Source organism: Elephantulus edwardii, unplaced genomic scaffold, assembly GCF_000299155.1.
Source record: "Elephantulus edwardii isolate Elephantulus edwardi_28Jun2011 unplaced genomic scaffold, EleEdw1.0 scaffold00391, whole genome shotgun sequence".
Classification (NCBI taxonomy): domain Eukaryota; kingdom Metazoa; phylum Chordata; class Mammalia; order Macroscelidea; family Macroscelididae; genus Elephantulus; species Elephantulus edwardii.
This window is the reverse complement of record NW_006400141.1, coordinates 1,257,842-1,270,706: the sequence shown is the minus strand read 5'-3', so window position 1 is coordinate 1,270,706 and position 12,865 is coordinate 1,257,842.

Here is a 12,865-nt window from a genome sequence, read left to right as displayed (position 1 = left end):
ATAGTATTCCATTGTGTGAATATACCACAGCTTCTCTATCCATTCCTTTGTTGATGGGCACTTAGGTTGTTTCCAACTCCTTGCTATTGTGAACAAAACTGCAATAATCATGGATATGCCTCTGAATCCTATTCTATCCTGAGCCAATCTCAGTGTCTCTGACACACCTACCATCCTTATCTCAGATATTATGTCAATCCATCTCATCTGGGGTGTTCCTCTCCTACTCTGTTCTCAACATTTAAAAATGTGATGTCCTTCTCCAAAAGCTGGTCCTTCCTGGCTACATACACAAAGTATGTGAGATGGAGTTTCAAAATTCTTGCTTCCAAGGTGCAGCTTGTTTTCACCCTCTCTAGAACAGACCTGTTAGTTCTCTTGGCAGTGTCTCCTTTCTAGCACCGCAACTCAAAGGCATTAATTCTTCTGCTATCCTTGGTCATTGTACAGCTCTTTGATGCATCGCAAGTATTTGTGAACGCCATGGTCTGGATTAGGCACACCTTACTCTCTAAGCTGACATCATTGCTCTTTAATACTCTGGAAAGGTCCTTGACAGCAGATTTTCCTAATGCAATTCATCTTTTGATTTCCCAACTGCTGGTGCCAAGAGTGTTGATTGTGGAACTGAGCAAGTTGAAATTGTTAACAATCTCAATTTGTTCTCCATCTATCATGATGCTGTCAGTTGGCTTAGTGGTGAAAATGACAATTTAAAATCATAGACAACACCCTTTTAAGTGGTAATTTGCAGAAATATTTCCCAAACTTTTTCACTGACCAAGAAGATTTAATTTACTTCGTAGTAAGTAGAATTATTTTATATTTATTCACTTACATATGATAATGCCTTTATGATGAACTTATTTTATTGGGACTAAATGTTGAAACTAGTCCCATTTCTGGTTCATTAAGGATTATAACATTATTATTTGTTACTTTCTAATATTTTTCTAAGAGTATTAAAACAATTTAAAGATATAATTGTATATGATCTTAGTAAAATTTGATTTTTTCCTACTTTATTTGTAAAGATGCTATAGAATATTTATTGAAATAATTGTATTTTGTATTTTAATGTCATAGAGCAGACAGAATCTTGATCCTCCAGAAAATTTTACCTTAATTTTGAGCAACAAAATATTTGTACCACTATTAGAATGTCCATAATCATTGTGACAGTCATTGAATTCCACAAAAGATTAATTATTAGTCTATCTGAATAAAGGATTGTTTCTTGTTATCAGTAAAAAGGGGCTAATGGCTGGGTAACAAAGTGTCATAAAGGCAGATGTCTCCAAAAGCCAGGCACTAGAGTTAATAAAATATATATTACACAAAACAAGGGTACTGTTTATAAAATAAAATAAGAAAAAAGTGATAACTAACAGCACAATTCTTTTGGTAGCTCTGATCTCAGGGTTTATCTTGGAAGAGATGTTGGTCCTGTGAATGTACTGAGCATGCTGATGGTGCCTGTGTAGAAAATATACCATGTATGCACAGCAAAAGACCATGAGGTCCACAAAAAAGATATCTCCAGCAGTAGATAAAATTACTGAAAGACCTGAACTTTCTCTCCAATAGCAATAGCCTAAATCGATTCCTCTTGTGATGTTTATTTGATTCATAGGTCCTATTACATCTGTAATAGCATCAACATGTGTGACTAAGGTGAGTAACCAACAAGAAACAGAGTAGATTGTGCTGTACTTGGGGGTATTGCGCTTACAATATGCCCACTTGGCAGAGTGAGAGTTGATGATGATGGCTTGGCAGCCACTGAGCAGGCAGGTGCTACAGATGGACATGCTACGTCCGGTTCTTTGAATGTAAAAGACAATTTTACATCCTACATCATCCAGGAAGTATTTGTTTTTCCAATGCAAAATCACTAATGGGATTCCCCTGCAGATAAGGAGCATGATATTTGTTAGTGCTAATTGAGCATGGATCAAGTGTAGAAAACAGAATTGCTGGCCAGTGAAGAGAATAAAGATGGGTACGACAAGGAGAAATGAATTCCCCAGCACGCCAGTCCCAGTAAGGATTAGGAAAATGGTCCCCAGGAAAAATCCAGTTTTCATGATTAGTTACCCTAAGTAAAGACATTAAACCAAAACAAAAGCGACACTAGGGAAAAAACAAAAAAAAAATATCAAAAGAGAATAGAATTTTTAAAATCATCTCATGTAAAATAATAACAGAGCATTTTTAAGTCCTAGAGAGTCAATACTGAATTTCTGTGGGACAATTATAGAACATTGTTTGGTAATAGCATCAAAGGATTTAAAGACACCAAGTTAGAAAACAGGATTTCTTGCAAAAATATTAGTTTTGTTATAAAACAATATTTGTATTTTGTTGTATCATGAAACATGACATAGTATCATTTATCTTTTAATTTTGTTCCTAATTATATTGATATCAAGTTTAAATATGATTACAAATAAGCTGTGTAAGATTTGCTATTCCCTTTGAATTTTTATTTAGTACTTAAAACTAAGTTTTTTTTTAAATTGTTGCTCTTATTTACTCTAAATACTAGCTAATGAATTATTTAAATTGTAGCCAAGAATGACATATTTCTTAAGAGCTTTTCTATTTCATTTTAATAAAATTAAAGTTGTAACCTTTATTGTTATGTGCAATAGAGTAAGAACCAAAGCATAGCGGACTCTTCAGTGGGTTTTCAGACTATAAATGGCACAGGAAGAGAGTGCCCTTCTTTTTCTCTTGTAGCATCTGGTTAGTTCAAACAATGTGTTCAAACTATGGCTTGGCAGTGTTTCCTTAGTACTGGGCCACCAATGTTATGCAGATGACACAATGTTCTTTACTGAAAGTGAGTAGTAATCAAAATGCTTGCTGCAGAAGATAAAACATTACAGGTTTAGTTATGGATTATATCCCAACATCCAGAAATCAAAGGTCCTCACCACTGGACCTAAAGGCAAATCATAATAGATGCAGAAAGGATTGAAGTTGTAAATGATTTCATCTTGCTTGGATCAACAATCACCACCTTGGTACCAGTAGTTAGTATATTAGGAGACATACTGAGCATGTTCTCTATCAAGGACCTCTCTAAAATACTGAAGACTAAGGTGCACATGATTCAAGTATTTTCAATCGCTTGTTATGCGTCTGATAGTTGGACAATGAATAACCATGACCGAAGAATTGATGTCTTTGAATTGTGCTGGGGAAGAGTACTGAATATCCCATGGACTGCCAAAAGAACAAAGAGATGTGTTTTGGGGAAAGGCCAGCAAGAGAGTTTCTTTGAGGCAGAGATGGCAAAGCTTTTGTCTCTCCTACCTTGGACATGTTTCTAGGAAAGGCTGTTCCTTTGAAAGGGAAATCATTCTTGGAAAGGTGGAGGGTCACTGAGGGTAAGATCCACAGTGAGATTGTTAAATTGACATGGTGACTGTAGCAATGGGTTCAAATGTGGCAGAGATGATAAAGCTGGCAGAGGATTGGACAGGGTTCAATTTCATGGCTCGTTATGAGCAGTACTCAGCTCGACATCACCTAACAACAACAACAACAAGGTCATTAGCCTACCCTTTTAATATACGTTGTTGTTGTTATGTGTCGTCGAGTCACTTGTGACTCATAGCGACCCTATGTACAACAGCCCTAAACCCTGCTCTATCCTGTGCCAATCGCACTGCCTCCCACACACTCATCCTGATTACCCCAGTCACTGAATCAATCCACCTCATAGAGAGTCTTCCCCTCTTGCGCCATCTCTCCACTCTCGCAAGCCTGATGTCCCTCTCCAAGTACCTGTCCCTCCTTACAACATGTCCAATGTATGTCAGATGAAGCCCCAGAATCCTTGCCTCCAAGGAGCAGCCTGGTATAACCCTCTCCAGGATGAATCTGGGGTTTTTTTTGGCAGTTCATGGTACATTCTATACTCTTCTGCAGCACCACAGCTCAGAGGCATCAATTCTCTTTCTATCCTTCCTAGTCATTTTCCAACTCTCTGATGCATAACAAGTGATTGCAAAGACCATGGCCTGTATCAGGCATACTTTAGTCTCCAGAGTGACACCATTGCTCTCTAGGACTTTAGAGAGGTCCCTAACAACAGACTTTCCCATCGCAATACATTTTTTTATTTCCTGGCTACTGGTGCCAAGAGTGTTGACTGTGGAGCCGAGCAGACTAAAGTTCTTAACAGTCTCAATCTCTTCATCATCCATCCTGATGCTGCCAATTGGTCCAGTGGTGAGAATCTTTGTCTTCTTGACATTGAGCCTCAATCCATACCGAAGGCTGCAGTCCTTGACCCTCCGTAGCAAGCATTTCTGGTTCTCCTAAGTTTCAGCAAGGAGGATTGTGTCATCTGTATAATGCAGATTGTTAATAGATCTTCCACCAATCTTGATGCCACACTTCTCCTCATAGAGCCCAGCCTCTCGGATAATCTGTTCTGCATACAGGTTGAAAATGTATGGAGACAGGACACATCCCTGGCATGCACCCTTCCCAATTTTGAACCATGCAGTGTTTCCTTGCTCTGTTCTGACAACTGCCTCTTGATTCAAGTATAGGTTTCACATTAGCACAATCAAGTGTTCTGGGATTCCCATTCTTCTCAGAGTCAGCCACAGTTTGTTATGATCCACACAATCAAACGCCTTTGCATAACCAGTGAAACACAGGCATTCTTCTGGTATTCTCTGCTTTCAGCCAAGATCCATCTAACATTAGCTACAATATCCCTAGTACCACAACCCCTCCTAAATTCAGCCTGGACTTCTGGCAGTTCTCTGTTGATGTGCTGTTCCAGTCGTTTTTGGATAATCTTCAGTTGAATCTTGATTGCATGTGAAATCAATGACATTGTTCTGTAGTCTCCACATTCTGTTGGGTCACCCATCTTTGGAATGGGAACAAATATATATCTTTTCCAGTCATTTGGCTAAGTGGTTGTTCTCCATATTTCTTGGCACAACTTGGTCCAGGGCAGCCTCTGCTAGCTGAAATACGTCAATTAGTATACTATCTATTCCTGGGGCCTTATTTTTTGCTATTTCCTTCAAAGCAGCTTGAACTTCTTCCTTCATCACTTACGTTATTTCCTTAAATTCTTTTGTTTCTGCCAGTTTCTTTTGATACAGTGTCTCAGTATATTCTTTCCATCTTCTTTTAGTACTTCCTAGATCATTTAATATTCTGCTTAAAACATCCTTGATTATAGCAACTCGAGGTTTGAATTTGTTCTTTAGTTCCTTGAGCCTAAGGAATGCTGAATGAGTTCGGCTCTTGATTTTCTGACTCTAGCTCCTTGCACATTTCATTGTTATATTTTGCTTTGTCATCCCGTGCTGCCTTTTGGAATCTTCTCTTCAGCTCTTTAGTATCTTGAATTCTTCCTTGTGCTTTGGCTTCTCTGTGCTCCAGTGTAATCTTCAGAGTTTCTTCTGACATCCAGTTTGGTCTTCTCTTCTGTCTTTTTAATATATACATATCTTATTTTTCTCTTATGCCTCATGTATTTGTGTAAGCATGTATTAAAACCTATTTAAAGAAATTTATTTTTTCCCTCAACCTACTTAAAAATAATTACTACTGTCAATGACATTTTAAAACAAAATATTGAATTTTATATCTGAACCACTTGAGCCTTTTGGAATGGTCACTGTGTCAATGGAGGTGACTATATAGTGACAACAACATTTCTCATTGTCAGATAATGCAATTTTAAACACAGAATCCTATTGATTAGAATTGAACTTAATAAACTCGGTGTGAATTCATTTTTTTTAAAGTGGAAACAAGTCATAAATGACTTTCCAGCTGTTTTCAGAGGCAGTAAGTCAAAGAGGAGGAGATGACTTGCCTTTCGCTGTACTGTGTTTATTGGATTAAAACCGCAAGTCTTTGGTTGGTAGCAGCACAACTCCTTACCAGTAGGTCGCCGGGGCTCCCTTTTAATGTGATATAGAAAGATCAGTGTGAAAGCTGATTCTCCAATAGATTTTCAGAGGTTGTAATGTTTTCCATGGTGATTTGCTCATCTTTCTCCTACAGAACTGTTGATGGATTTGAACCACCAGAGCAGTGCTATTTTACTATGTCACCAGAACTCCCTACATTGAAAGACCTATATGTACAAAGCTATGGAAGATTATATTTAGAAATAAAGATATTCTCTCCATCCTTGTGCATCTCTATAGATGCTTTTCTTGTTTAGATAATCTTGATAAACTCTTGCCAAGACAAAGTAACAATAAGATAGAGAAATACTAATAACTGAATGAAGAGCCATTATTCATAGTTTAAGTAATGGATTGTTTCAAGAAGCATGATGGCATAAAAAATGAAATTAGGTGTAGTTTTGAACATAGCTGCATATTGTTTAGATAATAGACACTCATACTTGATAATATTTTATTTGCCTGCTTTTTTAAATTTTTTAGTGAGATTTTAAGGAAAGTTTACAGAAAACTTGGATTTCCATTCATTCAGTGTTGCACATTTGTCTGTTTTTCTATATATGAAAATACTTTAAGAGTTTGTCTATTCTTAGTGTTTTAAATTTTTCTAACTACTTCTGCCTGACATCTTTTGTCCAATTTTTTGCCCATACTGTGCATACATTGGGTTCACCGAAGGTAGATGACCCACAAAATGCTAGTCACTGATCAAATCCCCAGGCCTCATTTTACTTGACCTGTCATTAGTGCTGAACACAACTGACCACTCTTTTTACCTTGAATGCTGGTTTCATTTTAAGGTTGTATGACTTTCCTTAATTTCCCCCCTCACTTCTTGCAACTATTAAGTCGTTTCTGATTCATAATGACCATGCAGGACAGAGTAGAACTGCCTATAGAATTTCCAAGGCTGCAAAACTTTATGAGTTAGAAGGTCCCATCATTCTGTGAAGGAGTGTTTGGTGGGCTTGGACTATTAGTCTGTTATTTGATAGTCAAATGCCATAATCACTCCTATTCTTGTCTCTTTTTCAGTGTCAATTTTACTTTTCCAACATCTCATTGATAGTATATTTTAGGGCTTACTTACTGAGTCTTTTTGCTGCTAAATCTCTACCTTTCTAATAACCAGTTTCTTAACTTTAAGAATCACTTGCATAATGTTGATATTTTATCTGATCTTTGGTCTGTATTATCAACAGTAAATGTAAATGAAATACCAATTCTTTTTAAAGATTTTTATTTATCTGATTTCCTAAAACTCATGATAAATTCTAAATATCCAGAGAAATTTCCAATTCGTTACTTGACTATACCCTACATAATCTTTTCTAATCTTTGTACCTTTCCCTTCCGGATCTTCAGGATAATAAACATGAACACTCCAAAATAATCTTTCTCTTTTGAATTTCATACTAATCCGCCAACAAATTACATTGGCTGTATTTTTTTTTTTTGTGAATCATTGTGATTGTCTTCTTTTACCACGACTCAGGCACTTAATTAAAATTAGCTGTACCCCTGTAAAGTAAGGCATCATTCTCTCTCTCCTGGATCCTTCAATTAACTTCACCTTGTATACTCTGCTCCTGCACAGTTTTCCACATAATCTGTTTTATTTTACTTAAAGCACAGAAAGGGACCTTGATAAAGGAAAAAGCAAACTATGTGACATTATTGTGTGCTGTCAAGTTGATTCTAAAGTATGTCATGTAATTCTTCTATTTATAAAAATGCATGTGTTTTTTTATCATGGAAAGAAAATGTCAAAGCATTCAGCTTCCTTAGGTGTGTTTGAAAGCTCATTCCTCTCTGACCTTATCTACTCCTGGCCTCTGACACTTCTCCATGAAAGCCTCCTTGTTGTTTCTGAAACTCTCCAGTCCTCAGCAGGCTACGTATGCTATTCTGTGTACTTAGAATAATATTTCTATAGAATCTGTTTGATTTTTTACTTCTTTAGGTTAGGGTATAAAATTATCTCAACATTTACCAACTCATTTCCCTCTTTAATTATATTTATATAATAGATATGCTTTCATATTAATTTTTTATTCGCATAATTTAATGGATAATGTAGTAATTATTTTTGCCTCAGATTTATCCCCTTCGTTTTATTTTTATCTCTTATAAATCTTAAAATATTTCTTTGATGTAGTACAGAGGTAACTCGTGGTTGCTGTGATGCTGAAGCCTGTGACAGTGATGTGCCAATCGTGGTAATGGGCACCCACGGTGGATAGTGTTGGCTGGAGCTTCCCGACTAAATCAAGCCTGGAAGCAGGAGCGGCATCCACTTCCAAAATGGCTTGCCTCTGGACACTCTATGTATGAACAGTGCTCAGGCTGTTCGTTCATAGGGTCGCTATGAGTCGTCTACATCTTGACAGCATTAAACAACAACAGTAGTATAATTACTATAGTGAAATTATGTGTAAACAAGAATAATAACATACAGTCAAATATTTTTAAAATATATCTGCATTTTAATTTACATTAGTTATTTTGTTATATTTCCAATTATCCTACCTGAGGTATCATCTAAGACTTCTCTTATTGCCTAGATTTAAAAGGTGCTGAAACAACATCATATTGGTATATATTAGATCTAGTTCTCATCATGTTCCATGAGACTAAACTATCCAAAAAGAATTGTCAAATAGGAGTGGACTCCTTCTCACTAATGTATACAGTTAAACTTGCTAGGATGAAATTTTGAAAAAGAGATACTCACCAAGCTCAATCCTTCCGACATTATAGCTCTGTATCAATGGTCTTATGTGGTGATATATACTCTGTAAATGGTAATATATTCTTTGCCAATTCTCTCTAGAGGAAATGGTTGTTTTTGCTGTACAAATCACAGTCTTCAAAAGTATTGGCAGTCATTAAGGGAAAGATATTTTTATTCTAGATAATCAGCAATTATGTTTAATCAAGAGACATTAACTATTATAACTTAGCAATAATACACCAAAGACTTCCAGGTGACAATTATAAACAAAATTTTCCTATTTCCCATGGAAGACAATAAATGTGGAGGGTCATGTGGGTAAATTGGAGAAATCAAAGTAGGGACTTCTGAGTAACTTCTTGGTAGTCCATAATTATGTACTGCTTGAGACTTCTAAGAGAAAATTCTTAGCTTCGAAAGCCTCCTGGAGATCAATTTGACCTATGGTTGTAGAGAAGAGCATTGAACATTCCATGGACATTTAAGAAAATTAATAGATATGTCTTAGAGAGGGTGCAGCCAGAGTGCTCTTTGGAGACAAGAATGAAGAGGCTTCGCCTAACCTACCTTGGACATATTGCTAGGAGGTGCTATTCCTTGAAGAGACAGTTGGGAGGAGTGGAGGTTTGGAGAAGAAGAGGAAGACCCTCAGCCAGGTGCATTGACAGGGTGACTGCTGCTATGGATATTTGTGTGTCAGCAAGTGTGATGATGGCGCAGGACAGGACTGGTTTCAGATCTTTTGTTCATATGGTCGCTATGTGCCATACTCAACTCAATGGCACCTAACAAGAACAACAACAACACCAACAACACATATCTTTTATTAATTCATTATTTTGCAATAATGACAATTTAGGGTAATATAAGAAAATATTCCATGTTGGTAATTTCAAAATATTTTTCACTGATCAATTAGATTTCATTTACTTCTTACTATGTAGAAATTTTTACATCTATTCACTTACATTTGATGATACCTCTTTGATGAATTTGTTTTATTGGCCCTAACTGTTGAAATACTAGTCCTTTTATTGGTTAGATAAGCACAAAAACATTGTTTGTGTTTTCTCTCTACAATTTTCCAAGATTATGGACTAAATTTAAGGTACATTATGGCATACAATGTTAAGTAAAGTTTGATAATTGGTCTACTTTATTAGTAAAGGTGCTATGAAATATTTATGGAAATGCTTAGTTGCTTTTTATATTTTAATGTTGTACAGCATATAGAACCTTGATCATCCAAAAATTTTACCTTTTTTTAAAAGTTTTACCTTAAGTTTGAGCAACAAAATATCTTTACCATTATTAGAAGTGTCTGTACTCATTGTGACAGTTATTTTATTCCACTAAAGAATGTGGAGACAAAGGTGTACCTGATACATGCCATGGTCTTTGCTCTGTACTTCCTATCCTTCAGAGAGCTGGACATTGACTAGAAATGATAGAAGGAGGGTTGATTTCTTTGAGCTGTGGTGTTGGAGAAGAGTACTGAATATAATATGGACTGCTAATAAACAAGTTTGTCCTGGAGAGGGTGAAGCCAGGCTGCTCCTTGGAGGGAAGGGTTCTGGAGCTTTGTTTGGCATACTTTGGACATGTTTCAAGGAGGGACTAGTCGTTTGAGAGGGGCGTCATGCTTGGGAGGGTAGAGCGACATAGTAGGAGAGGAAGACCTGGATGAGATGGATTGATTCCATCACTTGGGTAGTGGGGATAGGCGTGTCAGAGACAATAACACTGAAAGGGATAGAGCAGGCTTTAGGGCTGTTGTACTATGAGTCACAAGCTACTTGACAGCACATAACACCACCACCACCACCTGAAAATGGTTCTCTATACTCTTTCCCTCTTCTTTTAATACTTTGTGGATCATTTGATATTCTACTCAAAGCATCCGTAAGTATATCAACTCAAGGTTTGAATTTGTTCTTCAGTTCCTTGAGCTTAAGAAATGCTGAGTGAGTTTGGCCCTTTTTATTTTCTGACCACAGCTCCTTGCACATTTCATTGTAATATTTTCCTTTGTCTTCTTGTGCTTCCTTTTGAAATATTCTGTTCAGTTCTTTATTATCTTAATTTTCTTCCTCTGCTTTGGCTTCTTGATACTCTAGTGCAATATTCAGAGCCTTTTTTGACATCCTTTTTTACCTTTTCTTCTTCCTCTGTCTTTGAAATGACATTTTGTACTCTTCCTGGATGATACTCTTGATATCCTCCCACAACTCAACTGATCTTTGCTCACTGGTGTTCAAGGCCTCACACCTGTTCCTGAGATGGTTTTGAAATTCAGATGGGATAGACTCAAGGTCATATTTTGGTTCCTGTGGATGCAGTTTAATTTTCCTTCTCTTCAGCTTGAACTTGCATATGAGTAGTTGGTGGTCTGTTCCACAATCAGCACCTGGCCTAATTTTCACAGCTGATGGTGAATGAGCTTCTCCAGCAGTTCTTTCTACACATGTAATTAATCTGATTCTTATGCCTGCCATCAGGTGTAACTCATGTGTTTAACCTGTGTTTATGTTTCTTATAAGTCATATTTGCAGAAAATAAGTCGTTAATTTTGCAGAATTAAACCATTCTACCTCCAGCTTAATTTCTGACACCAAGTCCATGTTTTCCAACTACTGATTCTTCTTGTCTGTTCCCAACTTTTGCATTCCAGTCACTGATTATTATCAATGCACCTTGATTGCATGTTCAATTGATTTCTGACTGTAAAAGTTGTTAGAAATCTTTGATTTCCTCTTTGGCTGTGGTTGTTGGTGCATATTTCTGAATGATAGTCGTATTCACTGGACTTCCTTCTATGCATATGGATATTATCCTGTTGCTCACAATATTGTATTTTAAGACATATCTAGAAATGACTTTTTTTTTTGGTAACAGATTACATTATGGTCAAGAGCACTCTTTGTTAAGTGAACAATAACAGGCAGGTCCTTGGAGGTTAGACTTTCAATAAGCATGAGTATTTCCAGAGTATGTTGCTGACCAAAAAAGTGGGTAGCCAGCTGTAAATACAGGCACTAAAAGTCATGACTGTTTCATATTCTAATAGAGAATATCTAGTTCAAATCTATATCTGTCTTTAAAACATTAAGAGCTCTGGTGGCCTAGTGGCAAAAAGCTGCACTGCAATTCCAGAGGTGTGCCATTCAAATCCACCAGATGCTATGTTGTAGAAGGAGGGGAAATCTCCTCCCGTACCACTCAGATCTGACTTGATGGAACACACACACACACACACACACACACACACACACTAATAAAATGAAATTTTTAAAAAGCGTTTAAGAAAATTACGATTCCAAAGAACTGGAAGAGTTATATTTTAACCACATATTTAAAAAAAATGATTGGTAAATGAAAACTGTTCTTCCTCCAAGTTTTAAAATGACATAATCTAATCTACCTCATGTATCATTTGCAGAGATGTGGATGGAAATACCCTTGCTGTTGCAGTGGACAAAGCTAAACAGCAATGTCTATGGGTGTTCCCACACTTTCAAAATAAAAAAAAGAAAAGGAACAGGCAGAATTCTCTAAGTGTGGCTGTGTTTCACACATTCTGGAAAAAACAATAATAGCCTTCAGGAGTTTCAGTATGGATTTAATGGTGATTTCACCTCCTTTCATTTGTTTGCTGGCTTCTTAGTTCACTGGGTTACAAACCTGTTTTTCCTCCTTTCCTAATTGCTGTTAGTACTTTGTAGGCAGGCTATCCCTTTTAACCTTCTGTAAAAAAATTATATGCTATTTCATGTAATTTAGTGTTGTGCTGAATATTCTTCAGAGGGTTTTATAAGTAATACAATATTTTATGAGTCTTTATTTTATTTTATTTGTAATTCCTGTTTATTTTTGGCTCCTGGGGCAATGTCATCTTTTCAATGTGAAAAAAAGCAAGTTTAACACAAATAGAAATTTGAAGTGTAGAAGAGGGGGAAAGTATAAGTTTTTAAAAGGGAATAGCAAATGGAAGAAATGAGTTATTACATGAAGCAAGTCCTGTTCACTCTGGGGAATCAATGCAGACCTGTAAGTGGCAGTGCACACTGGGCCACGCCAGAGCTGCTATTATGATGTGGGAGGGAAGTAAAGACCTAGTGGGGCAAACTACTCCAAAGTCAAACTGGGAGCTCAGAACAGCTTGGAAGGAAATTGA